The sequence below is a fragment of the Larus michahellis genome, chromosome Z (genome assembly GCF_964199755.1).
Source record: "Larus michahellis chromosome Z, bLarMic1.1, whole genome shotgun sequence".
Classification (NCBI taxonomy): domain Eukaryota; kingdom Metazoa; phylum Chordata; class Aves; order Charadriiformes; family Laridae; genus Larus; species Larus michahellis.
This window is the reverse complement of record NC_133930.1, coordinates 65214025-65226522: the sequence shown is the minus strand read 5'-3', so window position 1 is coordinate 65226522 and position 12498 is coordinate 65214025. Positions and strand designations below refer to the sequence as shown.

General features: G+C 40.4%; 1 long non-coding RNA gene across 1 annotated transcript in view; it reads left to right on the top strand.

The window, feature by feature from the left end:
- The window catches only part of LOC141736000 (uncharacterized), a 37854-nt gene extending 28293 nt beyond the window's left edge, over window positions 1-9561 (top strand). The window contains exons 4-6 of the long non-coding RNA XR_012584882.1: window positions 2452-2668; window positions 3117-3173; window positions 6998-9561. This is a non-coding gene — a long non-coding RNA (uncharacterized LOC141736000). The remainder of the gene's footprint in view (window positions 1-2451; window positions 2669-3116; window positions 3174-6997) is intronic.
- The last annotated feature ends 2937 nt before the right edge of the window (window positions 9562-12498 follow it).

Genomic DNA, 12498 nt, shown 5'->3' with positions numbered 1-12498 from the left:
CCAAATTGGTTCTGACAAACAATTGCACCTTATTCAAACAAGTGTAAAGAATGGAGAAAGAAACATAAGGGGAAAGATAATACCGTGACAAAAAAAAAACCAAACCCAAAATACCTCTCTCTACCAACAGGACAATGGAAGTGTTAATTTCAGTAGCTGTAGTTACATCAAAAGCATGAGATAAATGTTTTTATTTTTATTAGAACAAGAATAAGACTTATGAAAATAACCTAGTCATACTTTTACTTTAATGAAAGAGTGGGAAATCTTATATGGCAGCATTTTGAGCCTTAGGTTCAAAACTTTAGTTTTGAAAGAATTAATACGTGTTACATTTCATACAACAGATGTTCAGCAGAGCTAGCAGGAAATCACCCTATTGTACTGACATTTACGAATTAGTGTCTGTCCCAAATCAGATCACGAAATGTTGATGTTTCCCACAGAGGGGAAAGTTCCCAAAAAACTTTCACAGGGAAAATACTCAAAATATGCAAATTATTAAGGACTACTAACACCTTCCTAGTCCAAGCAAAATAAATTGAAATTTTTGTTTGTTCATTTGATGTTACTGCATGTAGAAAGATAATGAAGCTTGTAGACCTCAAAATCATTTACCAATTTATCAAAATCAATATCAGAATAACAGGTGGGAAACAACATCTTTCAGCCTTTCCTCATATATTGCCATCAAGACAGGATGGGAACCAGGGAGAGATGCTGACCGAAGCCATTGCTCCGGTGGTTTAAGATGTTATTGCCTGAAGTGAGAGTTCAATTCCTAAACCAGATCCAGTGGGATGAATCATGCTCTTCCTGCTTCTCAGAGTGAGATCAGAATCTTGTTTAGCTTAATATAGTTTCCTTTGTCCTAAAGGTAATGACAAGCACTGGAAAGATCCTTTCCATCCCTTTGTTTTAAGTTCTGGCAAAGAGACAGTAGCAAACAATCCTTGGAAAATAGCTTTTTAATCCACTGCATTTCTGAAGTGAACCTCTAAGTGAGGCTTGATAGTCTAAATCATGAAAGCACAAACACCTAGAGGAACTTTTAGCAGCATAATAATGAAACATGCTGCAGACTAGCCCTTTTTCTTTCCCTTTTTCTCTCATGAGCTGTCTCCTGCTTCCCACGGACTGTTGTGAAGCCATGCACATGCACACAAGGTTCTGGGCTCCTTTTATCTTTGGTAACCTATCCAAAGCTTAACATGAATGCTGAAAGCAGTCTCATTAACAACAAATGTGACTTAATAGTCCAAAGTTTCCAGCACACAAACTCCTTTCTTTTGTGAACATGAAGCAGTGGATTTGAGCTAGCCAGAGGTCTGGACTTGAAAATTAATTGAAAAAGTAACAGCAGTCCTTGCCAACCTAAAGCTAATAAGCCGTACAGCCACCTTCTGTGCTTATTACACTCCGTCTCCTGAAGAGAAAGAGGATGTTTAATGTTTGCTAGGGACACTCGTCATTGAGCCGCACAGCTTGCATCCTATTACTTTGCTTTACTTTAAGCTAGTACTGCTAGCTCCGTTCTACTGCCTCGAGCCAGCATTACAAAAAGGGGGAACCATGGAGCCAAACCCACCTCCCAGCAGCCGCCCGCCCCCACTGTAGCAGAGAATGGGGACAAGGGGATTTAATCCCCCTTACTTATGGTGTTCAGGTGATGCAGCAGAACAGTGTACAAATATCCAGTTCCTATAGAGCACCGGCATGGAGAACGCCCCAGGTTTATGGAGAATACACTGTATACAAGGGAACCAAATCTCAAATCTGAATTTGACACCAGTGCTAAGATTTATTTATTTATTTTTACCCACTAAGTGTCAGATACAATTGAACTGGTCATGACTAAAAAGTCCTAACAGGACATGACAAAAACCAGAAAAAAGGGAGTGATACTACTGTGTACACATACTGCAGTGGCAGAGCAGCTGACTGTACGCAGACCCTGCAGATAAGGTATTTCTTGATATTCTTATAGATATCAAGGAAAGAGTCCAACCTGATTTGACATCTGACTTGATCTGATTAGAGACTGGGCCTAGGTTTGTTCAAAGTTGGCTTTAGGTTTGTTTAAAGTTGGCTTTAGATTGGTTTACAAATGTGGGGTTTTTGTGGAGTTGGGAAGTAGTCTGCATAGTGCATAGAGGTAGTTTGGTGGTGGTTTTTGTCAGGGTTGGGTTGATGGTTTGACTAGGTGATCTGAAAGGTCCGTTCTAATCTAGGCAATTCTATGATTCTATGATTCTATAAGAGCAAGAAGTGGGTCTGGAAGAGACCTGCACACCTCCTGCCAGGATAATAATATACAGGAGATGCATGTGTGAATTTTTGCAAAAAATATAGACGACTCTAGCCTATGCAAAATGGCCTGGTAGGTTTTGTGTTTATTTAAATTGTTCATTTTGCACAGGTTGTTTTCATTAACTAGACCTTTATTTCCAGGACGGTGAAGATGTGGTGCAGCACAAAGCCTGCCACAGCCTGCCAGGCAGCACATCAGCCACCATCAATACAAAGGTGCCTGAAGGCACCCTGTGGAAAGAAGCCTTTTTCCAAGAGAATTGCAAGACAACCTGCTGGATTTTTTGTTTGTCTTTGAATGCCACCAAACTTAAGTAGAAAAACAGATGAGAGGAAAAGACAGAGTCTAAATTTACAGGTAGTCCCTTGCAGCCACAGTAGGAGCTGAAAGAAATGCTAAAAGAGCACCGGGTGTCACGACTTGACAGAGAGGGAAAAAAGCCCACAGTTATGATAAATGTTCTCTATGCACATTGATTGCTATGAAGCCCTCCTTCATACTCATTTTATCTTTTCCTCAATTCAGAAAACTGTATGTGTCCCAAAGAACTACATATGTTTTCATATTTCCTACATTATCACCACAGTGGAACTCCTATCTTGGGCTAGGATAGTTTAGCGCAGCAGGAATACAAAATAATAATAATAATGCTTATATTCTTTACAGATCCTGTAGGATGCTAAGTTTAAGGATTGTCATGCAGTTAGTGTTACTATGGAAACTGATTTCTTGGTTAGTCACACATTCAATGTATTTATCTCACTCTGCGCTTAAACATGAAAACTGTTCTGTGATTTTGTTCCAGGGCTACCTGAGTTGCATGGAAAGAAGTGTTCATTTTATTAGAAGTGAATCCACTGCAGTAAGTAAAAAATTTTTTTTCTATAGTAACGCATTAAATTAAACTAGGCTACAGTATTTTCTGGTGAAAGTTGGATGCACTTGTAATTCCAACAGCCTTAAGGAGTGACAGAGCAATTATACTTCCAAATTGTGACAGCCCCTGCAAGGCCAGAAACACTAGTGCCTAGACTGGTGCCTAACTAGCTTACCCTGTGGAAAAGTCCCAGTGGCTGTTATTTCTTATAGAAGGGACTGAGTTTTTGTCTTCTTACTGACCAAGAACTCTCACCATTTCCTTTCCATAGTAAGATAAATTAAAAACCACTTCACAAATGACATCAGACAACAGCGATGAAAATTCCTTTAGGTCTAGGATGAAATTTATGCCAGAGCACATATACATTCTTCTGAAGACATTCTGGCATTTGCCTGCGACATGGGAAACAAAAGTTCCAGCACTCAATGGTAGGTGGTAGAGACTGCACTTGAACCTAAGTTAAATTTAAGTATTATAAGTTCTACTTTTTCTCGTAGGTTCTCCTCTCACATTATCTAGCCTATTGAGTTATGCCACACAACTGAGGTAGAAGCAGGAGGATATGACGACAAGGCTTTGATCTCTCTCCAGCCCGAGAGCACTCTTGTGTGCAAAGTCAGTTTTTTCTCCAAAGAGCTGAGAGAATAAATTGTCACACACTTTTGGAGAACCAAAAAATTGCTCACTTAGACCACGGTTTTATTCTTCTTTTATAACAAATCATGTTAAATACTTGTGGATCCAAGGCGAAGAATAAGCCAGGACTCAGGCAGCATTTTTATAATTTTTCCAATTCACTAAGAGATTGCCAATGTTCAGTAATTTTGCAGAGATCATCCTTGTCCCCTCCACAAATATTTTCTCCTCACTCTCACAATTAGAATAAATAAATAAATAAACAAATAAAACATATATATATGTATCAATAATATATACAAAAATCAATATTTCAGACTCCCTGTATGAAAACCAAGAACAACAGTTACTATGCTTACACTTCACATACATCAGATTTTAGATGTATCCTAGAAGAAAACAATCATTCTGGAAATTTTATTCACTTTTTATTGTTTTGAAATTGTTATAAAACATAACACCTGTAACATCCTCCGTATAAATTACCTTTTTTAACTACCCCTGCGAGTCTCAAATAATCATCTGAGGTACACCACAATACAAGATGTTAGTAAAGGGTGGGAATGTGGCCCTTGTGAGGTATACATGTGTAAGAAAAATGTGTTTGTTTTAACAGCATACTCTCTGAAAAGTGATAAATTGTTGTTACAGAAGAGTAAGACTCTTGTGTCTCATTAGGCTACATCAGAAGTGACAAAATACAAGGTTCTTACAGAGCTAATGGCATAACAGCAGATCTTCCACAGACTACACCTGCTAGCTACTGGGAAACTGATAAGCAGATGATCTCTTGGGATCCAATTCAACAGTAAAACTACCAAACTAATGACAAGAAAACCCAAAAAAAGATTACTGAATACCCAAATGTTTGCTTATACACTGCAAAAGCAGATGGGTATAATTTAAACTGGTCCCTTGATGATTATTAACTGCAATATCCAGTATAATCTGGCCTGAAGATTGACATCTTGACAGAGGTTAGAGCAAAAAAAACTTAGCTTCCAGGGCTGAGAGCACTAAATCCTCCTCATTTCTGCATGCTCCTGCTTTCCTCTATTTCTATTCTGTCCACGGGATATATAGTAGCTTTCAAGAACATTGATTATTACAATCTTTCATTTTAAAAATCCTAGAAAATAAACAAGTGAGATTTTTTTGCCAGATAACTGAAGAAATGCACCTACAAGAGGGCTTGAGTAGAGAGATGGAGACAAAGAACAGAGTCACGTAAGCTCAGCGGCAGCTGAACATGGAGCGTTAGGAGGGAAACCACAGGAAATCGTTCTTTAACTTTGAGTTCTACTTTCTACTGTTCATAACTTAGAGTCATAAGTGACAAAAGCAGTTTACTAGTGATCAAAACCAATCCTATTTTAAGAATCTAGGACCAGTACAAGTGCCTTGCTCTCAGTGAAATTAACATATTGTCAGGACTTCAATTTTCTAATATTCATGGTATAAAAACCTAGTGCGGCGGGGGAAATGGTATCTGCCACTAGGCTCACAGTTCAGAGAGCACTGATTACATCAAATACATACAGTATGCAGTAGATTTTGGCATCATCTCAATAATCTTGTGTCAGATCTCAAGAACCACAGTGATAATTTCATTGAAGTATGTGATGTGGAATTACAAAGTCTTATTTTGCATCCAAGTTCTGGGCCATTAAGACATTTGGGAAGGAAGGGAGTACTTCATTGTACCTGTCATATTATCATACCTCTTACTATAAAAAATAATAATTTTCCATTAGCGAAGGGCAGCACTGATTCTTCATCCAATCCAAATCCCACTCCCACTGAAGCTGCCAGAAGAAGCAGAAGCACATTATTCTCATGCGCGTGAATTTCCAATGATGTGCCTCTCAGCAAACATTATTTCCATTTAACATATGACCACCCTGAAGGTAGCAATTTTTCCATGCATTTTGAGACATAAAAGCAAAATCACAAGTCACAGCAGTTTTGAGTCATGCTTCTTCAGAAAAGAAAGACATTGTCATTGGCTCATAGAAAGTTTTCCAACACAGCTGCTTTTCCTGGATCTTTGACAGCAGAGCTGTGCCTCTGAATTGTAAACATAGCTGCTGCTTTGGCCGACAGAAAATTGGTTCAAAAATATAAACACTTTTGAATAAAATAGGCTTGGACTGTAATTCCCTGTGAGTTATTGAAAAAGATGCAGATACAATTGGAATCCATTCTTTCCCAAATGCTCAGAAACCACAGCAACAGTAATTATTTTTCCTCAAATGCTTTTAAACTCACTCCAGCCATTGTTCGGTGATTTGTAGGCTCTGCAGAAAAGCAGATGGTGTGTTTTGACGATTGTTTATTTTACCAGCCAATTTTATTCCACTGTTGTTTCATATCCTCTCTCCTGCTTGTTGCATCTGCTCATTTCTTCAGGTTATACTTGGGTAATTGTCCTGGGCGACAATTTCTGTGTTGTGTATGGACGGTGCCTAACGCAGGAGGTCTCTGCCCCTGGTGCAGGTCTCTGGAGGCAAAAGTTAGACGCTAAACAATCTTTTAGTGCCATGTGCTATCTTGGGTCACTTCAGGTGTAACTTGAAGTTCACTATAATTTTTACCCAATTAAGACACCCAGTAGACAGAAAAGTGCAATTCACTTGGTAGATTTCGGGAAAGAGAAGGTGTCTAAGAAGCTGCAGAAATAGTCTGAACGATGGTCCGCTCAGCATTCCTCTGGGTAAAAAAAGTGAAAGGTCATGGGCCAAGCAAGGAAAACTGTTGACAGTCCTGTCGACACTACTAGCAGTAAGAAGCGATACAGAGGCACCACATACGCACATACGTATTTCAGTCTCTGTAAGCCAATAGATAACAGAGGTCCACCAATCCTCATCTCTCCTGTTCTAGTGAAAACACTATGGCTTGCTCAGAAAGCAGGCTCAAATGAACACAGAAACTCATCCTAGTTATCTAACTGGAGGCAACCCAAACCTTTGGCTACACAGACTACTTTGATTTGAAGCGGCCCACCCACAGAAAACAAGGGGTGAGTACTAGGTAATAACGCCACAGTTCAATTTCCAACCAGTAGAAACAAGCACACCTTTTCTGTTTTGAGCAGTTTTTTCCTAAGCAAATTATTCCTGAAAAAACAAACCATGACTTTTTAAAATGTCTTCTTTATTATTATTCAGCTCTCTTCTACTGTTACTTTTCAATACTGTTTAAGAATCGGTACACAGATGAAGAGCAGATGCTTCCTTTCGATTAGTCTTAATGCAACTCATTTACTTAAAAACAAACAAACAAAAAATCCCAACGCATCAACTTGACCAGCATTTGCACTGTATTCTCCCACTGGACACCTGCATCCTTAGGTCTTCATTTTCAGCTGTGCAGTCTGCGTATGCAACTACATCACACTACCATGATGAATCGTTGTTGTAGGGATCATCTGTTCCATTTGTACATTCTAAATAAAGAAGAGGAACACTTCTGAGTTGTTATTTAAAATGTAAGCTCTTGGCAAATTGGTGGATCAAATGTGATGAAGTAAGTGGACTTGTCCTGCGTCTACCTACGTATTTTCTGTGGCATCACTACTCCGTGAACGGACTATGAAGTGCTTCAGTTCTCTGGCACTGCAGCCTGGAGATTGTCCCGTCCACACATCCGACGTGGCAGCGAGTTGCTACATTGCTCTTTTACAAGGAACCAAGGAACAAGTTCAAGGAGAAATGCGCACTGCGTTGCGAAGCGGCAGCACAACAGGCTGATGGGTGAGAAATGCCAGAAGCGGCTAAAGCAGCAACAGCTGCCCTGGGAGGAACAAAGAAACGGGTCACTGTTGTAAGCCAGAGCACACGTCTGCGTGGGTCTCCTACCCCGTCAGAGCGAAGATTAGATGGTACCTCCCGACACGAGTGCACAAGAACCCACAGTGCCTCGGGGAGGGGGAATGGAGGGAGATGCCAGATGGCAAATCCAACCAAGAGAAACCACTGCAAAAGCTACCCAGGCTGTCACCAGCCAACAAATACATTCTCCCTTTAACCATTTCTGGGGCAATTCAGGTGTTCAGATCGTTTATCGTTCAGAGCCAGCATAACAAAGCCTCACTCTCAGCTGCTCACAGACATGTCTAACAGCAACACAAAGAGTAAAAAGGAACTTTATTGCTAAATAACTCAGCTAGGTGAAACCTAGCCAAGACTATATAGAATAAGTCACTAATGCTACTTCAAGCATGAGAGGCTAAAATGACAGTAATCTAAACAGAAGGAATATCAACTAGAGTATGAGCAAGAACACCGACGATTAGGTGCAATTTGAACACACCTGTTAGAAGGAACTCAAGAGACTTGTCCAAGCCCAGTGAGTCTGTCTTTGTGCACTCGCATACACACACAGCACTGCTACCACAACAGCTGCTCCAGAGATACTCTTGAGCAAACAGAGCTCCTACTGCAGGCTGAGCATTGAAAGGAACAACTTCAACAGGAGCGAACAAGAACAGTTCCATCAGAGGGTATATTGTAACTTAGGAGGTAAAGCAACATGGTAGGAGATGTAGGGTGAAATCACTTGATGGGTAAAAGAAAGACTATCCATGCCGAGATGCTTGATGAGGGGAAAGAAGGCCACCAGCTTATTTTCTGGTTGTTTTTTAAGAGATTGATGCAAGAACCACCCAACGGGGCTTAAGCAAAGGAGCGACCCACACTGCTGAACGCCGCCTGCACACAGTTTTGGAGGCTGAAGAATGCTAAAAGCCTCAGTGCCTGTAGGCTAAGAGGAAACTGACCGGAGAGCTTCTGAATATCTAAATTTTGGGCTTAGATGCTTTTCAAGAAAGCTAAGCACATAAATCCTTCTCTAAATCGAGCCCTCCTTTTGAAAAAAGGTGTCGCTGTGGAATGCCATGAGGTTCTATGGAGGTTTTAGGGTGTGCTTCTGTTCCATGGTACAAAACCTAAGCCAGGGAGAAGGCCACAGAGAAAAGCAGAACACACTAGTGTAAAACAGTGTTAAATGAGACCAAAACCTGTACCACAACCAGAGATGTCTGTAAAGACTGGATGTTCTTTGACGCATTACGTAACACATTGCAGCAAAACATTCAGTTGCTTCCAGGACTCTGACCAGTAACAAAAATTAAGTTATTTTTAAAAGAGTTGAACCTATGACTTTTAAGAATTATGCTGAATAAATTTTTTTCCACCTCACTTCCTGTATATGAAAATGCATTATTAAAAGTAGCACTGGATCACTTTATATTTTGTTTAAAAATAAACGTCCTTTAACTTCTTTATTTTTTTTCTGTGAAGGATGTAAGGGTGAGATAAGAGGAAGCTGAAAAATTACCATCAAAACTCTTTGAAATGGAAATTGCCTAATAAAAGATTATCAGTGATAACAGATGATTTGCAGAATGTGATAGTGCATCATGGAAATGGTTTTTGAAATGCTGGTGCACACAAGCCTCTAAAATAGATTTTTATTGCTTTGGCATGTCCAAAAGATCTTGTCTTCCCTTACTGCACTTTTCAAGTAAGTCTATGCATGCTAAGATTGGCAATTTACCCAGTACATTCATGAAAAATTAATGATTTTCAAAGAATATGTAAGCACTGCAGCAGGCATGACTTCGCAGTAAACAGTAAAAAACGAGTGCTATTGTTCTCTGGACTTTGATTTGTAAAAATTTGAAGTAATAAAACAAGGTTTCTAAAATATCAATAAAATTTTGAAGATTCCAGATTGTGCTTGGACTTTAAGGTTTCAGACATGTACAAGTTAATCACAAACCTCAGAAGAGTGGATTCAGTGAGGGGGGGGAGGGAATGAGGATAGTGCCTGTAAGAAACTGTTTTCCTTTCAGATCACTGTCAGACTTTGCAGTCTTGTCCTTTTTTTGTGTAAAATATTACCAGTGTGACCTGCTTTTGCTATTAAAGTGTCTTCCGATGAGAGCAAGAGAAGACATCCTAGCAACAAAAAGACAATATTGATTTCTAGTTAATTTAACATTTTATATGTTTGGAGTTGTATTTATGTGCATTGCTCAGTCATGTGTGTTAGTTCTGCCTTTGGAATTATGCACTTTTTGGTGTTTGCCTAGACTTGTTTAATTTGTTCTTCCAGTTACACCAGTGCATTTCTCTAATTGCATTGCAGCAAAATCAAATCTGGGTGCGGCTGAGCAGTAACGCCAGGGCTCAGCACAGGCTGGAGGGGTGCTGGGAGCCGTCGGGGGTCTTGGGGGGTGCAGCTGGGCAGTGTGTGGCCACTGAGGGCCATCCCACCACCCCAGCCAGGGTCCTCAAGTGCCCTCCCACGCCACATGCCCTCCGTGCAGGTAGCAGCCACAAACACCCTCTATGTCTCATGGTGACTTTGATGGAGAGCATCAACTCATTCACAGCAGTGTCAGGACACGCAAGATGTCCCTTTCTCTCATCCACATCATCCCTTGCAGCCTGCTACAGAGCTGTTTTATCTCAGAAATATGTACACATCAGGAAGAGGGGAATTCTTTTAATAACACAAGGAGCATTAACAGAGTCTTCCTCCTACCACGGCTTCTGGGTTTGCATCCTTTATGTGCTTGGAGAGTGGATACCAAGCTGAAGGTGTGCAATTCTCGGAGTCAACAAACGTGGGCTTCGCAGAGGCGCTGAAGCTGACACTAGTTTTCACACTTACCACCTGCAGAATGTGTGAGAGAAAAGCCTACGTATGGTATAGGGACCCCAGCTAGTTCATTTTTTCAGCTCTCATGTCAGCAATAGCAGAGAGAGATTGATCAGGGCATGCTGTAACAGTGATAAAGTGGGAGAAGAGGATCCAGCAGGGCGAGCTGCATGCCAGGCTCCCCCGATCGTGGTCCCTGGCCCTGACACTGCAAGGTGAAGCTCCCTCAGCGCCAGACCCCAGTCTTACAGGGACATCCTCTGGTACGGCGAGGGCGTTAGTTGCGGTGATATGGAGGCTGCAGAGTGAAAGAAAGTGAGGAGAGAAGCAGCCTTTTATAGCAGCTTTATAGCAGAGCGGATTCGGTCCACAAGAGGCACATGGTTCTTGGTGATGGGGAATTGCACAGAAATAGCCTTTTCACAAATTTCTACTGAGCTGCTAAAACAACCACTCTAAAACCTTGTTATTTCAAAACCCTACAGCTAGGGAATTTGTCAGTGAAATTTGCTGTGGTCCAGATGCGTGACAGATAGAAGGGAGACACTGAATGTTTACACCAATCCCCTCCTACACGACCGTTATCTCCTTACCCAGACTTCTGTATTCTGTACTTCCAGTGCCGAATTCCCCAATTTCAATCTGCAGGGAGCAGCAGGAACAGGTTCAGTTTTGTCCTAAAGTGAGGGAACACTGCTACGTATTGTGTGTTCACCTCAAGGTTGCTTTGATCAAAAGGAATATGTAACCCACTGCTTAGCATGTTAGAGGGTCCCCTTCTGTGTCTTACCCAGAGGAAGGTGCTAGTTGTTAGTCACTGATTACAGAAAGCAGTTGATGGAAGTAGGCCAGAAATTCCTCAATTCCCTGTATGTCACCCATAAAAAGAAAAAAAAAAAAACAAAACAGAAAAAAACCCAAACAATAAACAAACAAAAACCTAACAAAAACCTCACCAAAACACAGACTTTTTGAATCGGTACTATGTAGACCTGACACTTCAAATAACTCATATGTCTGTGCAAAGTGCAACAACGGCTTAAATAAACATTTAGTTTTTCTAAACCAAATTGTGACTAAACGTCGGTTCTGTATTTGAAAAACAGAGTGGTGACTGGCTTGCGTCCAGACTGAACTTCTGAGTCTGTGAAAATTTCAACCAGTGATTTCAGTTTGTATTAATTACAGAAATGAAGGATTCAAGCTCCTTCATATCTGGGCAAGTTGGTTGCTTTTGTCTTTAATAAAAATAGCTTTCCCAGTTAGGAAATAGGTGCAGGGAGTACCACAGGAATAATTCTCTAAAGAATCCCTCCAATAGCAATAGTGATGACAAGAATTTTAACTGGTTTCAAGAGGCAGCTACTACCTACATTTTATGAAACTGGGACCATCTACAACAATATAGGTCTGGCCTCTAAAATCTAGAAAGCCATTTTTACCTGGTTAAATATATTTCACCCTCTGAAAGGCTAAAAAAAGCCCTACAGAAAGTATTCATTTCAACAGGCTTTGAATGAGCCGCCAGAAGATATCTGAACGTCACTGTGTCACTTTTTCAGTCATCTAACACTCGCCCTTCATATTCTTAAGACTGTCTTCCCTGATACTTGAGTCATTTATGCACTATACCATGAATGTTTCCATAATTAGGAAGAAAAGAATTTCTATTATTCCTATTTAACGAGGTACAGAAGCTATTCTTTGACACATACAGTGAATGAATCCTTTTTAGATAAACAAACAGCTTTACCTGAATTTTCTACTTACTTCCTTCTCCTGTCGTATGACAGATAATTTCATGGAATTTCTGGTATAGTTTGTTTTTATTTTCTCTAAGTGCACCTTGCTTCCTCTCGCTCAGGTGCAATGATACAGTAATTGAAGGTTTTCATCACCTCTTACCCACAAGGAAAGTCTTGCCTCACCCTTCATCTCTAGAGGACATCACATTAGGAGATTAAGACTGACTATTGATGAGTAACTTCATCTTCCTGTGAAA